General features: G+C 49.0%; 1 long non-coding RNA gene across 1 annotated transcript in view; it reads left to right on the top strand.

Moving 5' to 3' along the window:
- The window catches only part of LOC140483970 (uncharacterized), a 36,423-nt gene that overhangs the window by 1,006 nt on the left and 13,057 nt on the right, over positions 1 to 22,360 (top strand). The gene's annotated exons all lie outside the window — the stretch shown is intronic.

Here is a 22,360-nt window from a genome sequence, read left to right as displayed (position 1 = left end):
TTCTATCTTCCCTCCTCACGCTGTCTCTTGTCATGTGATAGAGTCATACAGCAAGGAAACATGCCTTTCGGTCTAACTTGTTTGTGCCAATATCGTGAATGCTTGTAATTCCCAGAAGTTTTCCTATTTCTGTAACCTCCACCACTCCCATATTCCCGCTGTATATTTGAAACCTACTCCGATGCTGACGACTCTCCCTGTATGTAAATTGCTCCAATGTCGATAACATGCCCAATCTCAGTAATCTCATCCTGCACTCAGTACAATAATTCCCATTTCTATAGTTTTGCACAATACTTACAGTAACCCCGTCTCTGTAAAATCCTCCAGCCTGAAGCAAAATACCCACCTGTGTACTTTCCTCAAGCCCCAAGAAAACATGATATCACTGTAACCTTCTGCAGGTCCGATCACACTCCTGCCTCCTGGCCTATAGCACCACACGACCACAGTAACCTTCTCCCAACCCTACCGACCTCCTTACCGATATGAACACCTCCAGACCTTTTTCAAGCCACAACAGCACTCCACATCTCTGTTTGCTCGTCCACTCCCTACAGTCCTCCCAGCACCTCAAACACTCTCTCTTTGTGTAATTCTGCAATTTGGGGCAGCACGGTGGCTCAGTGATGAGCGATGGTGCCAGGGACCCAGGTTTGATTCTAGCGTTCGGTGACTGTCTGCCTGTGTAGAGTTTGCACCTTCTCCCTGTGTCTGCGTGAGTTTCCTCCAGGTGTTCCAGTTTCCTCCCACAGTCCAAAGATGTGCAGGTCAGGTGAATCGGCCATGCTAAATTGTCCATCGTGTTAGGTGCATTGTCGGAGAGAAGTGGGTCTGGGTGGATTACTCTTTGGAGAGTTGGTGTGGACATGTTGTGCCAAAGTACCTGTTCCCATGCTGTAGGGAATCTAATCTAAACTCTCCCTCTGCGTTCCATATTACTGCCCCTAAATATATCCATCTATCCATAATCAGCCCCAATCCCTTCAAACCTCCGAGTCTCTGTGAACTCCCACAGCTCCAACATCCCTCCTTAACTGTGTAACCTTTTCCATTCCTGAAACACTCTGAAAATGTGGGCATCCTACAAACCTCCCTATCTGCGTAATCCTCTCAGGACCCTGTAAAACTACCGATCTGTGGAACCAGCTCCAATGCTTGTGACTCTCCCGATCAGTTTGTATAAGACTTACTATCTCAGTAACATTCTCCCGTCACTATCACCCGCCCTGTCAGTGTAAGCTCCTCCGGTCCCCCTACCAATCTAATCATCTCCATAATCTTCTCCAGCTCTTACACCCCTATCTGTGTAAACGTTACACTCCTCTACAACCATCCCTAAATCAGAAACCTCCTCCAGTGTCTGTAATACTCCCTATCTGTGTTTGTGTCTCCAGGATGTATTGCTGTTCCTGTCTCTGTAAACTCTGACAGATTGTACAGCTTGCCGGTCCGTATACTTTCCAGAACCTCAGCATCTGACATCAACAAAAGTCTTCATTAACTACAGCCTTCCATATCTCTGTTCTTTCCTCAATTCTATACAACTCTCCTAATCTCTGTAAGTAGCTCAATTCCATAAAATACCCCATGCCTGCGTAAACTGACCCAATTCGACAGTGAGAAGCCTCACTGACCTTTTGATCACCTGTAATCCCTTCAGATCTCCCTGTATCTTCTCTGACTCCATTGAATACAGCCCATCTCATGTTATAACTCCTCTAACTCATATGTTACTCCCCATCTCTGTGATATTCTTCAGTCACTGCAATTCTCATTCTTTATCTCCAGATCTTCCAATCCCCTGATCGATGTAAGGTTTTGATCCTTTGTAGCATGTTTAACACCTAGAGCAGCCTCCAACTCCTCAACGCATCCTGTTGCTGTAACCTCCTCAAATACTACAGCTCACTGTCTTTGTAATATCTTCCAGTATCTGCAACCCTCTCGATTTTTGTAACCCCCACCAGAACAGCATTCCACATCTCTGTGTAACTGATGGGAATGCTGTAAACCTGTCTTCACAGTCCTCAGTAACTCTCTGAACTCCTGCAGCTCGACTACCCTCAGTATCTCTGGCTCCTCCAATCCCTACACTTCTCCCTGGCTGTTTGAACTGATCCAGCCCCTTCAACTCTCCCCTCCACTCTTGTCCATGTCAGTGTAATTCCCAGCACCAACAATCCTCCCATTCTCTATAAACTCCTGCAGCTCCAACTACCACCCCAATCCGTGTAATCTTCAGTCCCTCCAGTCCTTCCTTTTTCTATAAACACCTGTAGCTCCAAATACCACCCCATCTGTCTACTCTCCAGTGCCTATAACCCTCCCTTTCTCTGAACATTTCTGTAGCTCCAACTACTACTGTGTAATCTCTAGTCCCTATATTCCTCCTGATTTCTGTAAATCCTTCAGAACTGATAATCCTGTAACTCCACTTGACATCTTTCAGCCCGACAACCACCTGATCTCTAACCACCAACAGTGATCTCAAACCACCGAACTCTGTAACATCCTCCAGTCTCTACAGCCCAGCTTTTCTCTCTTAGCTTCTCTGGTAACTGTATTCCCCTTCATCTCCGGTTACAGACCCTTGCTCAGTGAAACAATGTCTCAGTATCGAATCTGTAAGAACACAAGAATCTTTGGTGTATCAACAAATTTGACTCATTTTCTAAATTTTAACGACTGCAAGTTCAACCTTCTCCACCTCTTCTCATCAATATCCCTCCATTTTGAAGACCAGCCTGGTGAACCTTTCTGCAGTTGATCTGAAACCAAGAGCTGACAGCAATAATCATGAAAGTGCTGGAATGTATCATAAACGATATGCCAGAAATACTAACTGCACACTTAGAAACTTATGGAATAAGCGCAGTCCATAAGACCATCATATATAGGGGTAGAATTAGACCATTCAATCCATCAGGTCAATTCCACTATTCGATTGTGTATGAATTGTTTCTCAACCCCATTCTCTCACTCCCTGTAACCCTTGATCTCTTTATTCATCCAGAACCTGCTTATCTCTGAGTAAGATACACTGAATCACTTAGCATCCACAGCCCCATGAGACAGTGAGTTCCACAGATCCATCACCCTCTGGCTGAATAAATACCTCCACATCTCTATTCTAAAGGGTGGTCCCTTCACTCTGAAGCTGTGCCCTTGGCCTCTGGTCTCTCCTGCTCGTTGAAACATCTTGCCCCCGTCCACTCCATCCAGGCCCCTCAGTTTTCTGTAAGTTTGAATGAGATTCTGCCGCCGCCTCTGAAACTTCAACAAGTGCAGTCCCAGAGACTTCACCTGCTCCTCATATGACACGAATTTCATCCCTGCGATCTTTCTTGGAAACCCATTTCTCGTACCCCTTCACATCCTTTGGTCAGACTCTTAATGAATAACGTGTTGAGTGTAGTCCCAACACTGACCCCTGTGGAGCTCCCCCATCACCAGTTCCCATGGTGAAAAAGACCCCTTTCTTCACACTCTCTGTCTTGTGCCAATCAGCCAAATCCTCTATTCATGCTCAGCATGTTGTTCTGAAACGGAAATGTCATTTCACACCCACTGCTGGATTTATTTTTCTGTCTGGCTGTAAACAGCAGAGTTTCCCCATTACCTTCCCATCTGTAATTCCCTGGAGAAGGTGGTGGGGAGCTGCCTTCCTGACCCATTGCAGTCCTTTGGGTGTAGGGACAGACTCAGTGCTGGGAGGATGGAGCATGGCTTGGAGGGCACCTTGGAAATGCTGGTGTTCCTCTGCACCTGGAGCTCCTCTCTTTCCAGGGTATAGTGGTTCCGGGTTTGTGAAGTGCTGTTGAAAGGGCCTTCCTGAGTGACCTCAGAGCTACTTGTAGATCTTTTATTCCTTCATTTATTCATGAAGATGAGCTTTGTTGGCTGGGCCAGCATTTATTGGTGATATGGAGTTGTCCCTGAGAAGGTGGTAGTGAGCTGCCTTCCTCAGCCACTGCACCAGCCGTTGGAACTGTTGTTATCCGTGTACCCTCCAGCAGGCGCTACAACACTCCTCATGTCTGTAACTGCAAACAGATAATGCACCTCTCCCTTTTTTATCTCACATCCTCCCCGCCATATAAATCTGACAGTTCCTCACAATATCTCACCTCCTCCATTCCCATCTGTTCTAGAGATCACTAAAATTACTTTATTCTTGTTTAAACTTCTGATCATCCAAAATCTCTCCCATTTTAAATGTGAAACCCCTTCAGTTTCTGTTACTCTCCATATAACTGCAATCACTGATAGCACAGGTTCCCTTCCTAAATCTCTAATTACAATGATTGTGTTTGCTAAAGTGGCACTTTTCTTCCTCCCTATCCATCTCAGGACTTCCAACCCCTACAATCCCACTATTTGGAATGCTCACAATTTCTACACCACCTCAAGTCCTGGGGGTCCTTGAAAATTACCAGTGCCCCAAAGGTTTATATTCCCCCCAGTTACTGCAAGTCTTCTCACTCTGTCACATCCAAGTCTCCATCCAAATCTCCAGGACCAGACAACACTTGCTGGCTCTCAATTTGCATTTGTTGAAGTCTACACATCTCTGTAAGCAGCTCAGAAAAAGTCACTTAGACTCTACAAAGCTCCGTCATGCACAAGCCACCATCTCTCTTTTCCCTTGCCTTCTTCAATGTCTGAAACTCTCACTGTATCTCCAGTAACGTTCTTGAGTTGATGCAGGTTTGCCTAGTTCCCCAGAATACCTGTTCCATCCCATATAGCACGCTCAATCACTGTAACACTCTCTGCTTTGTCTAGTCCTGCCTTTTCTAATGTTTTTGCAGGCACAACGGCGATCCTATAAGAGAGCAATACGGAATGGAATGTTATAAATTTCAGCTGAGGATTGAGGCCTATCGTTACCTGGGAGTCACAAAGGGAGGGAACCTGAGAGAGAGCAGCACAGAGCGGGAGAATATTAATCAGTAGCGAGGTTTGAGGCCGACGAGGACTTGGAGTTGGAGAAGCAGCAGAGCAGGAGGCTCGAAATTAACACCGAGTCACAGAGGGAGTGAACATGTGAGGGAGCAACTTGGAGCAGGAGCATGAGGCTCACTCACACCTGGGAGTTACAGAGGCAGCAAAGTGGGAGGATATAAATCAACACTGAGGATCATGGCCTAATTGTGCCTGGGAGTCACAGAGACAAGTGACCCTGTGAGGGAGCAAAGTGGAGTGGGAGCTGAAGGATTACACGTCCCTGGGAGTCACAGAGACGGTGACGCTGTGAGGGAGCAGAGTGGAGTGGGAGCTGGAGGATTACACGTCCCTGGGAGTCACAGAGATAACTTCTGCTGCTGGGACCTGCCTGCACTGAGTTTGAAAAAAGTGCAAGAGCCATCGCAGAAAAGGCTGTAATTTCATTGGCTGATAAATACACCGCTATTAGCGACAGTCAGTTAATTGCTATAATTTTTTTTCAACTTCTGAAATAAGGGTTGAACACAGAAATAAGAGGGAGAACTGAAATTGTGAGCAAATATAATAAATTAACCTCAGTAAGCCCAGTTGAATAAGGGACTTAACCATATTGTTATTTCCCGAATGCTAACTTCATTCTAAGTAATTAATTAAGTTACTCCAGACATGTTGCATTTTAAGACATGGTAAGACTTGTTTGTCGATGGAAAATGTGTTCTGTTACATTGGGAAGTCATAGCCCCTGCTTGTGTCCTAGATGGACACTTGGTCATGGAGTTCAGACAGTGACTAGAGACTCTATGGGACATCTGTTATGCTGAGAGTTAGGTGGATAGTACACACACACAGCAGATTACCCTGCAGACATGACAGCCTGGAAGAAGGAAGGGTCTGGGGGATGAGGCAACCAGAGAGAAACAATGAGGGAATACAAGAAAATCCTGGTATCTCCCTCCCAATTCAGTTTCCCAGTTTGGAAGCTGAGTACATTGTAGGCTGCTCAAGGGAGGGCAGTCAGAGCCATGTCTGTGGCACCACAAGCAGCCTGACTGTACAGGTGGGGAGGGAGAAGGAAGGAGGAGCAATAGTCACAGGGGAGACAGGAAAGTGAAGAAGGTGTCAGTGTGTCTGTAATTCCAGGATAGTGGGGTTAAGAATGTCACTGTGTCTGCAGGACATTCGTCTGGGGAACAGTGAGCAGTCAAAGGCCATGTTCATGTTGGTAGGAATGACCTGGGTAGGAAGGGCGAAGTGGTCTGCGAGTCAGAAATTAGGGAGCAAGGTGGATGGTTAGCAAGCCGGTCCGCAAATGCAACAATCCCTGGAATACTCCAAGTGCCGTGTCCAAGTGAGAACAGGACTCGTGGTTTTAGGTAGATGAGAGTGTGACTGGAATGATGATTCAGCAGGAAGGGCTTCAGATTCCTGGGACATTGAGACTGGTTCTGGGGAAGGCAGCAGCTGTACCAGCTGGATGGGCTAACATGACAGAGCTGGGACTGAGTTCATTGTGCGGTGTTTGGGAGGGATTGAAAATAACTTGGCGTGTGCTTAGGATCCAAAATGGAATTGAAGAGGAGACTACCAGAATTCTCAAACTAATGTGAGATACAGTTGGTACTAATTTACAACAAGTTTATCAGTGGAAGATGGAGTAAGAAAGAAAGCCTTAATCTGAGGTACTCTGCATGGACGTGAATACTCAGTGTGGGGAGTTCCAGATGCAGATTGGTGTGTGGAAATCTGATGGACTGATCATCGAGAGCTGGCTCAAGGAATGGCAGGACTGGGTGTTAAATAGTGCTGGGGAAAAGGGATTCTGAAATGATAGAATTGAAGGGAAAAGATGAAGGTAGAAGTATTTGTTTTGATTAGTGTTAGTTAAGAGGTCCAAGAGAAAAATTAGATTAGATTACTTACACTGTGGAAACAGGCCCTTCGGCCCAACAAGTCCACACCGCCCCGCCGAAGCGCAACCCACACATACCCCTACATCTACCCCTTACCTAACACTACGGGCAATTTAGCATGGCCAATTCACCTAACTTGCACATATTGGACTCTGGGAGGAAACCGGAGCACCCAGAGGAAACCCACGCAAACACGGAGAGAATGTGCAAACTCCACACAGTCAGTCGCCTGAGGCGGGAATTGAACCCAGGTCTCTGGCGCTGTGAGGCAGCAGTGCTAACCACTGTGCCACCGTGCCGCCCACAAAAAGAGGATCCGTCCGAGGACAGAATGAATTTGGCTGGAGCTACAGAACAACAAGTGTACACTTACACTGTAAGGTACAGTCTGTCTGCCAGGAACCAAAGAACTGATGGAGAGAATAAATATGCAGGGTCATTTGAGAGCGATGACAATACTACAGATCGGTTATACTGAGAAACGTAATGTTGCCAGATATAGACAGAGATACTGTTGGTGAAAGGTCACGAGGGACAAGTGTTCCTGGATTACATGGAGGAGAACTCACTGCAGGAGTATGTATCCAACCCAAGAGAGCATGTACTATTGGATCTGGTCCTTGGGAAAGAGGTGGGGCAAGTGGATCCAGTGTCAGTAGAGGATGGTTTTGGGGCACAGCGATCATTTTATTGTAAAGTTCAGGATGTTGTAGAGAATGACATGCAATAATTGTGACTGAGAAACATTAGTTGATTGAGAGCAGGCTTCAATGGGGCAAGAATGAAGCTGGGAAATTTTGAACAAGGCCAGTGAAATGGTAGCGTTAAATAGTGTGAACCAGGTCAGATTGAGCTGGGATTATGGAGATATGGCTGCAGTGTGACCAAGACAGACCTGGATAATCAAAAACTTTTCCCCATTTCTACAGGAAGGATAAACAGGACAACACAGTGAAGTAGCATTGTGTAGAAAGGATGTGGTCAGTATTATTGTGATGCTAATCAATTCACACACTGCTCCTCCCTGCCCTCACCCCTCATCCCTACATATTAATCCTATCAGATATTGGTAACCTTTGCAAACTTCAGAAAATAGCACAGTATAGAGGAGATCACTCTGTCCACTGTCTGCATTGGACAAGATGTAATGTTGTTTTTTAAAGCCCTAGTTCTGTCTCCCCAGACAGTGTAGGACTTCAGGTGCAGATCCCGGCACCTTTTTAAAATGGTTTGAGAGTTTCTGCCTCTATACCACTTACATGTGTGACTCCCAGATCCCGACCATAAACTGCGTTAAATAACAACTTTCCTCATCAATTCTCTAATATTTCAACCAATTACATTAAATAATTTCCACTGATAACTGAGCTCTCCAACAGGTGCAAGGTATTCTCTCCCTTTCGACCCAGGATCCTGACAATATGTGCACCTCAATCTAATCTCCTATCAGCACCCTCCGTTCCAATCTTTACTCATAACTACACTTCCACTGTCACAGGGTGAAGAATCTCCTCTGTACCCTCTCCAGTCCAATCCCATCCTTCCATGTGATGGGGTGACCAGAACTGCACACAGTCCCCAAGCTCTGACTGAACTCATTCTTCATACAGTTCCTACATAAGCTTCCTGCTGCGAAATTCTGCCCTTTGGCTTACAGAGGAAATGATGCCATTTGCTCCATTAACGAGATTTTTGGTGTTTCCAGCTACCTTCATTTATCTGCCCACACTGACCACGTTCTCATTTATTGCACATTCTCCTCTATTGCTGATGTCCCGAAATGCCTTGCCTTACTCTTCTCTGGGTTGTTTGCTTCATTCACCTGGACCCCATAATTTCTGTTTTTAAACAGTCTGCCATGGGATCTCTCTTCAAATCCAAATACTTCACATGCAGTTACAGGTTAGTGCCTCAGACCGACAGTCAGATTAATTACACACGATCTTCCTTGAACAAATCGAGACCGACTGTCCTGGAGTCCCTGGGACTTCCTCAGTGACCGTTTATTCACTCTCAGAGTTCCAGCCTCGACCTCTTCACTCAGTCCCTTGCTCCACAGTAAACAAAGTTGCAGTATTAGCCATTTTCCTGTCCTCCGGCATCATTGCTGCAGGATTGGATAATGTAGGTAAATATAAGGCAGGGGATTTTCCCGACTCCTTTTAACAGTCTGGAACATTGTGTTACCCCTTTTTTGAGGATTTTAATCTACTGTATAATTCTCCACTCCAAGTTTGTTGCACCCAATATTTCATCCCTGTTTTGATTCAGACAGACAGAAGCCTAAACCATCTTATGATATGGTCAAGTATCGTTTTAATCTGGTCTCATGGAGGGTTACTCTCCACAAGATGAATTGCATTTTCTCATGATACCATCCCCAATCTGCCTCATTAACTACCCTCCCTGCCCGCGTGGTCTTCCTCTCATCTGATACTAACACAATGATTTTTCCCCTTCGTCATAACAGCTGCCCTCTGACTGGATATCCCAGAATGCACCGGCCTCCCTGTTTCCAGGAGCCATCTTTAAAAAGTCATTTTACTCTTGAATTGTGAACCCGAAACTGGCCTGGACATGGCAGAGGGGGTAAAACTGGGGCTCCCCATTGTGGACAAACCCCTGGTCCTGGGGTATGACATGGTGCATGAGAGGGGCATTATCTTCCTTCAGGGCTGGCAGGGGAAGCTATGACACCAGACCCTTCCAGCTTGGTCCGAGGCTGACCCCTGGGTCAGTGTGATTCCAGCCTTCTGGGTGAATGCCCAGCAGTGTAGGAAGGAGGTCAGTGACCTTTTCCCCTCTACCAGGGTAAGTGGCATTCATCCCCACTTCTCCCACCCTCAGTGAATACAGCACCTTCTCTCAGTCTCTCTCTAATCTCTTCTCTGCCCCTCTGCCCAACTCTGCTTGGTGTCTGTGCTGCCCACTCACTCAGTCAGAACCCCTCGACAACTTTCCCCCAACTGTCCCAGTACTAACAGCTGTACCAACCACTTCCATTTCACTAATCCTCCTTGGTAATTCTCACATTCCAGAAGGAACTATCCCACACTAGGGCACAAAGAGCTAAAAGGGATATGGGGCAGCCTCACATTCATCTCCTCACCCCCTCACAGGGGAAGAATCCTGACCCCAACAACCATGAGAGGCTGACAGACCGTGTCCCAGCTCTCGAACTGGGATCGGAGACTCCCCCTGACTCCCTGTGCTGGGCACAGTGACTGACTGTGGACAATGATATCAAGCTTCCTGATTTATGTCTCTGCTAAACACCAAGACAATACAGCAGACAGGTGAGCCTGGTAGCTCTGGCTGAGGGGAAACGCTGCTAAAGGCAGGGTAAGGCAAGGCAATAATTTTGTGAGCATTGAAGCCAGTTCAAAGTGAGTGTGTACAAACATGGAGTGACCAGCTCAGAGGGACAGTACATGAGCTGGGTGTGTGTCCCCTGAGCACAGTGTCCTTGCAGCAGCATTGCAATGTGTGTTGTCAGCGCGCCCTGAGCTGCAGAATTGAATTACAGAATCGTGGTGTCAGTGGGTCAGAGATGTGCTGGAATGGCATGGTGAGGCTGGCATGTGTCAGATGCCAGCATTGGTGGGTGTGGAGTACATGCAGCTTCTGGCAGTGCAGTTTCCCCCGAGACGTTGGTATCCAAGATAGAATGACGCAGGAGCGAGGGTCAAGATGGTGTCACCAGGTACCAGCTCAGACATTCATGTCAAATTCTCAATATTGAGTTTCCCCAAGGTGGGGAAGGATATGAAGCTACAAGATGATGAGGGGAGGGATCCACAATAATATGGCTGTTGGTAATCAGTAATCATTCAGTGAGCATCTCGCCACCCCCGGGCTCAAATCTTGACAAAAGGAATGGTCCAACACAGGAACAGGCCCTTCAGCCCAGCAGGCCCGCACTAACACAGGATGCCCTTCTAAAGTTAAAACAAAAGTTTTTGCTCGAATACCTCTATGTCATTCTATTCCCTACTTACTCATACTTGTGCCAAGATCCCTCTTAAACCTTGATATATTGACTTCTTCCCCTCTATCAGTGCATTCCAAGCACTTTCACATTCTGTCTGGAACAGCAAAAAAAACCTATCATATCTCCTGAACTTTCTCCTTTTTACCTAAAACCTACGGTCCTGAGTAATTGATATTCCTACTCTGGGAGGGGAGGGGTGGGGGGTTGGGAACTGTCCTTCTATCTATGCCTCTGATAATTGTGTAAATATCTATCAGGTAGCTCCAAAGCCAATGATGCCCAGGTGCACACAAACCACGTTTGTTCAATTTCTCCTTCTGGCTAATACCATTCAAACCAGACAACATGCTGGTAAAACGTTTCCATACACTCTCCATCACTTCAACATCGTTCTGCTGGTGTGGCAACCAGTCCTGTACACGATATTCTAAATGTACCTCGAACTAAGTTTCTCTACAGCTGCAATATGACCTGTTAATGTTCATACTGCATGCTCCGATGCCTGTCTGCAAGTTTGCCGTCAGTCGTCTTGTTCACCCTATTCACCCGTGTTACCACTTTCAGGGAACTGTCGAACTGTATACCGAGATCCCTTCGGATGTTGATGCAGCCAGTAGTTTTTCCATCCACTTTATATTTCTCTCCTGCATTAGACTTTCTAAAACAGATCACATCGCAACTGCAGAGATAACGTTACACCTGTATTTTCTCCGTCCAAGACTGCAGCTGACAGTGGGAGGTATGTCGGTCGGTGATGGTTACTATACAGTGGGAGGTATGTCGGGGTGTGATGGTTACTGTACAGTGGGAGGTATGTCGGGGTGTGATGGTTAATGTACAGTGGGAGGTATGTCGGGGTGTGATGGTTACTGTCAAGTGGGAGGTATGTCGGGGTGTGATGGTTAATGTACAGTGGGAGGTATGTCGGGGTGTGATGGTTACTGTACAGTGGGAGGTATGTCGCGGAGTGATGGTTACTGTACAGTGGGAGGTATGTCGGGGTGTGATGGTTACTGTACAGTGGGAGGTATGTCAGACCATGATGGTTACTGTACAGTGGGAGGTATGTCAGGCTGTGATGGTTACTGTACAGTGGGAGGTATGTCAGACCATGATGGTTACAGTACAGTGGGAGGTATGTCGGGGTGTGATGGTTACTGTACAGTGGGAGGTATGTCGGGGTGTGATGGTTACTGTACAGTGGGAGGTATGTCGGACCGTGATGGTTACTGTACAGTGGGAGGTATGTCGGGGTGTGATGGTTACTGTACAGTGGGAGGTATGTCGGGGTGTGATGGTTACTGTACGGTGGGAGGTATGTCGGGGTGTGATGGTTACTGTACAGTGGGAGGAATGTCAGGGTGTGATGGTTAATGTACAGTGGGAGGTATGTCGGGGTGTGATGGTTACTGTACAGTGGGAGGTATGTCGGGGTGTGATGGTTACTGTACAGTGGGAGGTATGTAGGGGTGTGATGGTTACTTTACAGAGGGAGGTATGTCGGGCCGTGATGGTCAATGTCCAGCGGGAGGTATGTCAGGCTGTGATGGTTACTGTACAGTGGGAGGTATGTCAGGGTGTGATGGTTAATGTACAGTGGGAGGTATGTCGGGGTGTGATGGTTACTGTACAGTGGGAGGTATGTCGGGGTGTGATGGTTACTTTACAGTGGGAGGTATGTCGGGGTGTGATGGTTACTGTACAGTGGGAGGTATGTCAGGGTGTGATGGTTACTTTACAGTGGGAGGTATGTCGGGGTGTGATGGTTACTGTACAGTGGGAGGTATGTCGGGGTGTGATGGTTACTGTACAGTGGGAGGTAAGTCGGGGTGTGATGGTTACGGTCAAGTGGGAGGTATGTCGGGGTGTGATGGTTACTGTACAGTGGGAGGTATGTCAGGGTGTGATGGTTACTTTACAGTGGGAGGTATGTCGGGGTGTGATGGTTACTGTACAGTGGGAGGTATGTCGGGGTGTGATGGTTACTGTACAGTGGGAGGTAAGTCGGGGTGTGATGGTTACGGTCAAGTGGGAGGTATGTCGGGGTATGATGGTTACTGTCAAGTGGGAGGTATGTCGGGGTGTGATGATTACTGTACAGTGGGAGGTATGTCGGGGTGTGATGGTTACTGTACAGTGGGAGGTATGTCGGACCGTGATGGTTACTGTACAGTGGGAGGTATGTCGGACCGTGATGGTTAATGTCCAGCGGGAGGTATATCAGGCTGTGATGGTTACTGTACAGTGGGAGGTATGTCGGGGTCTGATGGTTACTGTACAGTGGGAGATATGTCGGACCGTGACGGTTACTGTACAGTGGGAGGTATGTCAGGCTGTGATGGTTACTGTACAATGGGAGGTATGTCGGGGTCTGATGGTTACTGTACTGTGGGAGGTATGTCGGACCGTGATGGTTACTGTACAGTGGGAGTTATGTCAGGCTGTGGTGGTTACTGTACAGTGGGAGGTATGTCGGGGTGTGATGGTTACTGTACAGTGGGAGGTATGTCGCGGTGTGATGGTTACTGTACAGTGGGAGGTATGTCGGGGTGTGATGGTTACTGTACAGTGGGAGGTATGTCGGACCGTGATGGTTACTGTACAGTGGGAGGTATGTCGGGGTGTGATGGTTACTGTACAGTGGGAGGTATGTCGGGGTGTGATGGTTACTGTACAGTGGGAGGTATGTCGGGGTGTGATGGTTAATGTACAGTGGGAGGTATGTCGGGGTGTGATGGTTACTGTACAGTGGGAGGTATGTAGGGGTGTGATGGTTACTGTACAGAGGGAGGTATGTCGGGCCGTGATGGTTACTGTACAGTGGGAGGTATGTCGTGTCGTGATGGTTACTGTACAGTGGGAGATATTTCGGGCCGTGATGGTTACTGAACAGTGGGAGGGATGTCGTGCCGTGATGGTTACTGTACAGTGGGAGGTAGGTCGGGGTGTGATGGTTACTATACAGTGGGAGGTATGTCGGGGTGTGATGGTTACTGTACAGTGGGAGGTATGTCAGACCGTGATGGTTACTGTACAGTGGGAGGTATGTCGGGGTGTGATGGTTACTGTACAGTGGGAGGTATGTCGGGGTGTGATGGTTACTGTACAGTGGGAGGTATGTCGGGGTGTGATGGTTACTGTACAGTGGGAGGTATGTCGGGGTGTGATGGTTACTGTCAAGTGGGAGGTATGTCGGGGTGTGATGGTTAATGTACAGTGGCAGGTATGTCGGGGTGTGATGGTTACTGTACAGTGGGAGGTATGTCGCGGAGTGATGGTTACTGTACAGTGGGAGGTATGTCGGGGTGTGATGGTTACTGTACAGTGGGAGGTATGTCAGACCATGATGGTTACTGTACAGTGGGAGGTATGTCAGACCATGATGGTTACAGTACAGTGGGAGGTATGTCGGGGTGTGATGGTTACTGTACAGTGGGAGGTATGTCGGGGTGTGATGGTTACTGTACAGTGGGAGGTATGTCGGACCGTGATGGTTACTGTACAGTGGGAGGTATGTCGGGGTGTGATGGTTACTGTACAGTGGGAGGTATGTCGGGGTGTGATGGTTACTGTACGGTGGGAGGTATGTCGGGGTGTGATGGTTACTGTACAGTGGGAGGAATGTCAGGGTGTGATGGTTAATGTACAGTGGGAGGTATGTCGGGGTGTGATGGTTACTGTACAGTGGGAGGTATGTCGGGGTGTGATGGTTACTGTACAGTGGGAGGTATGTAGGGGTGTGATGGTTACTTTACAGAGGGATGTATGTCGGGCCGTGATGGTCAATGTCCAGCGGGAGGTATGTCAGGCTGTGATGGTTACTGTACAGTGGGAGGTATGTCAGGGTGTGATGGTTAATGTACAGTGGGAGGTATGTCGGGGTGTGATGGTTACTGTACAGTGGGAGGTATGTCGGGGTGTGATGGTTACTGTACAGTGGGAGGTATGTAGGGGTGTGATGGTTACTTTTCAGAGGGAGGTATGTCGGGCCGTGATGGTTACTGTACAGTGGGAGGTATGTCGTGCCGTGATGGTTACTGCAGAGAGGGAGATATTTCGGGCCGTGATGGTTACTGTACAGTGGGAGGTATGTCAGGGTGTGATGGTTACTTTACAGTAGGAGGTATGTCGGGGTGTGATGGTTACTGTACAGTGGGAGGTATGTCGGGGTGTGATGGTTACTGTACAGTGGGAGGTATGTCGGGGTGTGATGGTTACTGTCAAGTGGGAGGTATGTCGGGGTGTGATGGTTACTGTCTAGTGGGAGGTATGTCGGGGTGTGATGATTACTGTACAGTGGGAGGTATGTCGGGGTGTGATGGTTACTGTACAGTGGGAGGTATGTCGGACCGTGATGGTTACTGTACAGTGGGAGGTATGTCGGACCGTGATGGTTAATGTCCAGCGGGAGGTATGTCAGGCTGTGATGGTTACTCTACAGTGGGAGGTATGTCGGGGTCTGATGGTTACTGTACAGTGGGAGATATGTCGGACCGTGACGGTTACTGTACAGTGGGAGGTATGTCAGGCTGTGATGGTTACTGTACAATGGGAGGTATGTCGGGGTCTGATGGTTACTGTACTGTGGGAGGTATGTCGGACCTTGATGGTTACTGTACAGTGGGAGGTATGTCAGGCTGTGGTGGTTACTGTACAGTGGGAGGTATGTCGGGGTGTGATGGTTACTGTACAGTGGGAGGTATGTCGGGGTGTGATGGTTACTGTACAGTGGGAGGTATGTCGGGGTTTGATGGTTACTGGACAGAGGGAGGTATGTCGGGGTGTGATGGTTAATGTACAGTGGGAGGTATGTCGGGGTGTGATGGTTACTGTACAGTGGGAGGTATGTAGGGGTGTGATGGTTACTGTACAGTGGGAGGTATGTCGGGGTGTGATGGTTAATGTACAGTGGGAGGTATGTCGGGGTGTGATGGTTAATGTACAGTGGGAGGTATGTCGGGGTGTGATGGTTACTGTACAGTGGGAGGTATGTAGGGGTGTGATGGTTACTGTACAGAGGGAGGTATGTCGGGCCGTGATGGTTACTGTACAGTGGGAGGTATGTCGTGTCGTGATGGTTACTGTACAGTGGGAGATATTTCGGGCCGTGATGGTTACTGTACAGTGGGAGGGATGTCGTGCCGTGATGGTTACTGTACAGTGGGAGGTAGGTCGGGGTGTGATGGTTACTATACAGTGGGAGGTATGTCGGGGTGTGATGGTTACTGTACAGTGGGAGGTATGTCGGGGTGTGATGGTTACTGTACAGTGGGAGGTATGTCGGGGTGTGATGGTTACTGTCAAGTGGGAGGTATGTCGGGATGTGATGGTTACTGTACAGTGGGAGGTATGTCGGGGTGTGATGGTTACTGTACAGTGGGAGGTATGTCGGGGGGTGATGGTTACTGTACAGTGGGAGGTATGTCGCGGTGTGATGGTTACTGTACAGTGGGAGGTATGTCGGGGGGTGATGGTTACTGTACAGTGGGAGGTATGTCGCGGTGTGATGGTTACTGTACAGTGGGAGGTATGTCGTGCCGTGATGGTTACTGTACAGTGGGAGGTAGGTCGGGGTGTGATGGTTACTGTACAGTGGGAGGTATGTCAGACCGTGATGGTTACTGTACAGTGGGAGGTATGTCGGGGTGTGTTGGTTACTGTCAAGTGGGAGGTATGTCGGGGTGTGATGGTTACTGTCAAGTGGGAGGTATGTCGGGGTGTGATGGTTACTGTACAGTGGGAGGTATGTCGGGGTGTGATGGTTACTGTACAGTGGGAGGTATGTCGGGGGGTGATGGTTACTGTACAGTGGGAGGTATGTCGGGGTGTGATGGTTACTGTACAGTGGGAGGTATGTCGGGGTGTGATGGTTACTGTACAGTGGGACGTATGTCAGGCTGTGATGGTTACTGTACAGTGGGAGGTATGTCGGGGTCTGATGGTTACTGTACAGTGGGAGATATGTCGGACCGTGACGGTTACTGTACAGTGGGAGGTATGTCAGGCTGTGGTGGTTACTGTACAGTGGGAGGTATGTCAGGCTGTGATGGTTACTGTACGATGGGAGGTATGTCGGGGTCTGATGGTTACTGTACAGTGGGAGGTATGTCGGACCGTGATGGTTACTGTACAGTGGGAGGTATGTCAGGCTGTGGTGGTTACTGTACAGTGGGAGGTATGTCGGGGTGTGATGGTTACTGTACAGTGGGAGGTATGTCGGGGTGTGATGGTTACTGTACAGTGGGAGGTATGTCGGGGTTTGATAGTTACTGTACAGTGGGAGGTATGTCGCGGTGTGATGGTTACTGTACAGTGGGAGGTATGTCGGGGTGTGATGGTTACTGTACAGTGGGAGGTATGTCGGACCGTGATGGTTACTGTACAGTTGGAGGTATGTCGGGGTGTGATGGTTACTGTACAGTGGGAGGTATGTCGGGGTGTGATGGTTACTGTACAGTGGGAGGTATGTCGGGGTGTGATGGTTAATGTACAGTGGGAGGTATGTCGGGGTGTGATGGTTACTGTACAGTGGGAGGTATGTAGGGGTGTGATGGTTACTGTACAGAGGGAGGTATGTCGGGCCGTGATGGTTACTGTACAGTGGGAGGTATGTCGTGTCGTGATGATTACTGTACAGTGGGAGATATTTCGGGCCGTGATGGTTACTGCACAGTGGGAGGTATGTCGTGCCGTGATGGTTACTGTACAGTGGGAGATGTTTCGGTCGTGATGTTTACTGTACAGTGGGAGGGATGTCGTGCCGTGATGGTTACTGTACAGTGGGAGGTACGTCGGGGTGTGATGGTTACTATACAGTGGGAGGTATGTCGGGGTGTGATGGTTACTGTCAAGTGGGAGGTATGTTGGGGTGTGATGGTTACTGTCAAGTGGGAGGTATGTCGGAGTGTGATGGTTACTGTACAGTGGGAAGTATGTCAGGCTGTGATGGTTACTGTACAGTGGGAGGTATGTCAGGCTGTGATGGCTACTATACAATGGGAGGTATGTCGGGGTCTGATGGTTACTGTACAGTGGGAGGTATGTCGGACCGTGATGGTTACTGTACAGTGGGAGATATGTCAGTCTGTGATGGTTACTGTACAGTGGGAGGTATTTCGGGGTGTGATGGTTACTGTCAAGTGGGAGGTATGTCGGGGTGTGATGGTTACTGTACAGTGGGAGGTATGTCGGGGTGTGATGGTTACTGTACAGTGGGAGGTATGTCGGGGTGTGATGGTTACTGTCAAGTGGGAGGTATGTCGGGGTGTGATGGTTACTGTACAGTGGGAGGTATGTCGGGGTGTGATGTTTACTGTACAGTGGGAGGTATGTCGGGGTGTGATGGTTACTGTACAGTGGGAGGTATGTCAGGCTGTGATGGTTACTGTACAGTGGGAGGTATGTCGGGGTCTGATGGTTACTGTACAGTGGGAGATATGTCGGACCGTGACGGTTACTGTACAGTGGGAGGTATGTCTGGCTGTGGTGGTTACTGTACAGTGGGAGGTATGTCAGGCTGTGATGGTTACTGTACAATGGGAGGTATGTCGGGGTCTGATGGTTACTGTACAGTGGGAGGTATGTCGGACCGTGATGGTTACTGTACAGTGGGAGGTATGTCAGGCTGTGGTGGTTACTGTACAGTGGGAGGTATGTCGGGGTGTGATGGTTACTGTACAGTGGGAGGTATGTCGGGGTGTGATGGTTACTGTACAGTGGGAGGTATGTCGGGGTGTGATGGTTAGTGTACAGTGGGAGGTATGTCGGGGTGTGATGGTTACTGTACAGTGGTAGGTATGTCGGGGTGTGATGGTAACTGTACAGTGGGAGGTATGTCGGGGTGTGATTGTTACTGTACAGTGGGAGGTATGTCGGGGTGTGATGGTTAATGTACAGTGGGAGGTATGTCGGGGTGTGATGGTTACTGTACAGTGGGAGGTATGTAGGGGTGTGATGGTTACTGTACAGAGGGAGGTATGTCGGGCCGTGATGGTTACTGTACAGTGGGAGGTATGTCGTGCCGTGATGGTTACTGTACAGTGGGAGATATTTCGGGCCGTGATGGTTACTGTACAGTGGGAGGGATGTCGTGCCGTGATGGTTACTGTACAGTGGGAGGTAGGTCGGGGTGTGATGGTTACTATACAGTGGGAGGTATGTCGGGGTGTGATGGTTACTGTACAGTGGGAGGTATGTCAGACCGTGATGGTTACTGTACAGTGGGAGGTATGTCGGGGTGTGATGGTTACTGTCAAGTGGGAGGTATGTCGGGGTGTGATGGTTACTGTCAAGTGGGATGTATGTCGGGGTGTGATGGTTACTGTACAGTGGGAGGTATGTCAGGCTGTGATGGTTACTGTACAGTGGGAGGTATGTCAGGCTGTGATGGCTACTTTGCAATGGGAGGTATGTCGTGGTCTGATGGTTACTGTACAGTGGGAGGTATTTCGGACCGTGATGGTTACTGTACAGTGGGAGATATGTCAGGCTGTGGTGGTTACTGTACAGTGGGAGGTATGTCGGGGTGTGATGGTTACTGTCAAGTGGGAGGTATGTCGGGGTGTGATGGTTACTGTCAAGTGGGAGGTATGTCGGGGTGTGATGGTTACTGTACAGTGGGAGGTATGTCGGGGTGTGATGGTTACTGTCAAGTGGGAGGTATGTCGGGGTGTGATGGTTAATGTAGAGTGGGAGGTATGTCGGGGTGTGATGGTTACTGTACAGAGGGAGGTATGTCGGGCCGTGATGGTTACTGTACAGTGGGAGATATTTCGGGCCGTGATGGTTACTGTACAGTGGGAGGTATGTCAGGGTGTGATGGTTACTGTACAGTGGGAGGTATGTCAGGGTGTGATGGTTACTGTACAGTGGGAGGTATGTCGGGGTGTGATAGTTACTGTACAGTGGGAGGTATGTCGGGGTGTGATGGTTACTGTACAGTGGGAGGTATGTCATGGTGTGATGGTTACTCTACAGTGGGAGGTATGTCGGGGTGTGATGGTTACTGTCAAGTGGGAGATATTTCGGGCCTTGATGGTTACTGTACAGTGGGAGGTGTGTCAGGCTGTGATGGTTACTGTACAATGGGAGGTATGTCGGGGTCTGATGGTTACTGTACAGTGGGAGGTATGTCGGACCGTGATGGTTACTGTACAGTGGGAGGTATGTCAGGCTGTGGTGGTTACTGTACAGTGGGAGGTATGTCGGGGTGTGATGGTTACTGTACAGTGGGAGGTATGTCGGGGTGTGATGGTTACTGTACAGTGGGAGGTATGTCGGGGTTTGATGGTTACTGTACAGTGGGAGGTATATCGGGGTGTGATGGTTACTGTACAGTGGGAGGTATGTCGGACCGTGATGGTTACTCTACAGTGGGAGGTATGTTGGGGTGTGATGGTTACTGTACAGTGGGAGGTATGTCGGGGTGTGATGGTTACTGTACTGTGGGAGGTATGTCGGGGTGTGATGGTTACTGTCAAGTGGGAGGTATGTCGGGGTGTGATGGTTACTGTACAGTGGGAGGTATGTCGGGGTGTGATGGTTACTGTACAGTGGGAGGTATGTCGGGGTGTGATGGTTACTGTCAAGTGGGAGGTATGTCGGGGTGTGATGGTTACTGTACAGTGGGAGGTATGTCGGGGTGTGATGGTTACTGTAAAGTGGGAGGTATGTCGGGGTGTGATGGTTACTGTACAGTGGGAGGTATGTCGGGGTGTGATGGTTACTGTACAGTGGGAGGTATGTCAAGGTGTGATGGTTACTGTACAGTGGGAGGTATGTCGCGGTGTGATGGTTACTGTACAGTGGGAGGTATGTCGGTGTGTGATGGTTACAGTACAGTTGGAGGTATGTCGGGGTGTGATGGTTACTGTACAGTGGGAGGTATGTCGGGGTGTGATAGTTACTGTACAGTGGGAGGTATGTCGGGGTGTGATGGTTACTGTACAGTGGGAGGTATGTCGGGGTGTGATAGTTACTGTACAGTGGGAGGTATGTCGGGGTGTGATGGTTACTGTCAAGTGGGAGGTATGTCGCGGTGTGATGGTTACTGTGCAGTGGGAGGTATGTCAGGCTGTGATGGTTACTGTACAGTGGGAGGTATGTCGGGGTCTGATGGTTACTGTACAGTGGGAGATATGTCGGACCGTGACGGTTACTGTACAGTGGGAGGTATGTCAGGCTGTGGTGGTTACTGTACAGTGGGAGGTATGTCGGGGTCTGATGGTTACTGTACAGTGGGAGGTATGTCGGACCGTGAAGGTTACTGTACAGTGGGAGGTATGTCAGGCTGTTGTGGTTACTGTACAGTGGGAGGTATGTCGGGGTGTGATGGTTACTGTACAGTGGGAGGTATGTCGGGGTGTGATGGTTACTGTACAGTGGGAGGTATGTCGGGGTTTGATGGTTACTGTACAGTGGGAGGTATGTCGCGGTGTGATGGTTACTGTACAGTGGGAGGTATGTCGGGGTGTGATGGTTACTGTACAGTGGGAGGTATGTCGGACTGTGATGGTTACTGTACAGTGGGAGGTATGTCGGGGTGTGATGGTTACTGTACAGTGGGAGGTATGTCGGGGTGTGATGGTTACTGTACAGTGGGAAGTATGTCGGGGTGTGATGGTTAATGTACAGTGGGAGGTATGTCGGGGTGTGATGGTTACTGTACAGTGGGAGGTATGTAGGGGTGTGATGGTTACTGTACAGAGGGAGGTATGTCGGGCCGTGATGGTTACTGTTCAGTGGGAGGGATGTCGTGCCGTGATGGTTACTGTACAGTGGGAGGTAGGTCGGGGTGTGATGGCTACTATACAGTGGGAGGTATGTCGGGGTGTGATGGTTACTGTACAGTGGGAGGTATGTCAGACCGTGATGGTTACTGTACAGTGGGAGGTATGTCGGGGTGTGATGGTTACTGTCAAGTGGGAGGTATGTCGGGGTGTGATGGTTACTGTACAGTGGGAGGTATGTCGGGGTGTGATTTTTACTGTACAGTGGGAGGTATGTCGGGGTGTGATGGTTACTGTCAAGTGGGAGGTATGTCGGGGTGTGATGGTTACTGTACAGTGGGAGGTATGTGAGGCTGTGATGGTTACTGTACAGTGGGAGGTATGTCAGGCTGTGATGGCTACTGTACAATGGGAGGTATGTCGGGGTCTGATGGTTACTGTACAGTGGGAGGTATGTCGGACCGTGATGGTTACTGTACAGTGGGAGATATGTCAGGCTGTGGTGGTTACTGTACAGTGGGAGGTATGTCGGGGTGTGATGGTTACTGTCAACTGGGAGGTATGTCGGGGTGTGATGGTTACTGTCAAGTGGGAGGTATGTCGGGGTGTGATGGTTACTGTCAAGTGGGAGGTATGTCGGGGAGTGATGGTTACTGTCAAGTGGGAGGTATGTCGGGGTGTGATGGTTACTGTACAGTGGGAGGTATGTCGGGGTGTGATGGTTACTGTCAAGTGGGAGGTATGTCGGGGTGTGATGGTTAATGTACAGTGGGAGGTATGTC

The sequence above is a fragment of the Chiloscyllium punctatum genome, chromosome 12 (assembly GCF_047496795.1).
Source record: "Chiloscyllium punctatum isolate Juve2018m chromosome 12, sChiPun1.3, whole genome shotgun sequence".
NCBI classification, from domain to species: domain Eukaryota; kingdom Metazoa; phylum Chordata; class Chondrichthyes; order Orectolobiformes; family Hemiscylliidae; genus Chiloscyllium; species Chiloscyllium punctatum.
The sequence above is the reverse complement of the archived record's forward strand: the minus strand, read 5'-3'. Positions and strand labels throughout refer to the sequence as shown.